This window comes from Rhinopithecus bieti, unplaced genomic scaffold, assembly GCF_001698545.2.
Source record: "Rhinopithecus bieti isolate Rb0 unplaced genomic scaffold, ASM169854v2 scaffold_32008, whole genome shotgun sequence".
NCBI lineage: Eukaryota > Metazoa > Chordata > Mammalia > Primates > Cercopithecidae > Rhinopithecus > Rhinopithecus bieti.
In genome coordinates, this window is record NW_016814433.1 from 2722452 (window position 1) to 2724127 (window position 1676).

Below are 1676 nucleotides of genomic sequence, written 5' to 3' on the forward strand. Positions count from 1 at the left end.
AAAAAAAAAAAAAAAAAAAGAAGTGAGAATATGTGAGTAAATGAACTAGAAGGCCAGAAATGATTATGAAACATTCCTGGCTTGAATCCAAAAAATTGGAAGAAAGCCAGGCACAGTGGCTCATGCCTATAATCTTAGCACTTTGGGAGGCCGAAGCAAGCAGATCACTTGAGGCCAAGCAGATTGCTTGAGGCTTGAGACCAGCCTGACTTGTTAACATGGCAAAACCCCATCTCTACAAAAAATACAAAAATTGGCCAGGCGTCGGAGGCCTGCAGAGAGCCGAGATCACGCTACTGCACTCCAACTTGGGTGACAGAGCAAGACTCAGTCTCAAAAAAAAAAAAAAAAAAAAAAAAAAAAAGCCAGGCGTAATCCCAGCTTCTTGGGAGGTTGAGCCATAAGAATCGCTTGAATCCAGGAAGCAGAAATTGCAGTGAACTGAGATCACACCACTGCACTCCTGCCTGGGCAACACAGCAAGACTCTGTCTCAAAACAAAAGAAAAAAATTGTTGCTAGGCATGGCAGCTCATGCCTGTAATCCCAGCATTTTGGGAGGCCAAGGCCGACAGATAGCTTGAGGTCAGGAATTCGAGACCAGCCTGGGCAATGTGGTAAAACCTATCTCTGCTAAAAATAAAAAAATTAGCCAGGCATGGTGGTGGGTGCCTGTAATCTCCACTACTCGGGTGACTGAGAATCGCTTGAACCCCAGAGGCAGAGGTTGCAGTGAGCCGAGATCATGCCACCGCACTCTAGCCTGGGCAACAAGAGAGAAATTCCCAACACTTTAGAAGGCCGAGGTTGGCGGATCACCTGAGTTCCAGAGTTCATGACCAAACTGGCCAACATGGTGAAACCCCGTCTCTACTAAAAACACAAAAATTAGCCGGGCATGGTGGTGCACAGCTGTAATCCCAGCTACTCAGGAGGTTGAGGCAGGAGATTCGCTTGAACCCGGGAAGCAGAGGTTGCAGTAAGCCGAGATGGTGCCATTGCACTCCAGCCTGGGCAACAGAGTGAGACTCCGTCTCAAAAAAAAAAAAAAAAAAAAAAATTGGGAGAGTTTGTTTTTAGAGATAACAAAGCCTAGGGTAGAGGTCTGAGGATGGGCTGAAGAGGAAGATCACTGGAGAAGAGACTGAGGAGCTGAGAGGCCACAATGGATTGCCCTGATGGATTCTGAAGTTATCAACGATGATGTGAGGAAAATAGGTGAAAAGAGGAAGAGGATGAGCCAGGTGCTAACATTATCAGTGAATGTGGGTGAACAACCAGGTTTGAAGACCCTCGCAACAAGTAAGAGGCAGCAGATCATATAGTTTGAGACATTAATTTCAAAGAGCAGAGGATTTTGAAAGATGAAGAAAGAATAAGGGTCTAAGGCTGGGCGCGGTGGCTCAAGCCTATAATCCCAGCACTTTGGGAAGCCAAGGCAGGCAGATCATGAAGTCAAGAGATCGAGACCATCCTGGCCAATATGGTGAAACCCTGTCTCTACTAAAAATACAAAAAATTAGCCTGGTGTGGTGGCAGGCGCCTGTATTCCCAGTTACTTGGGAGGCTGAGGCAGGAGAATCGCTTGAACTCAGGAGGCAGAGGTTGCAGTGAGCCGAGATGGCGCCATTGCACTCCAGCCTGGGCAACAAGAGCAAAACTCCATCTCAAAAAAAA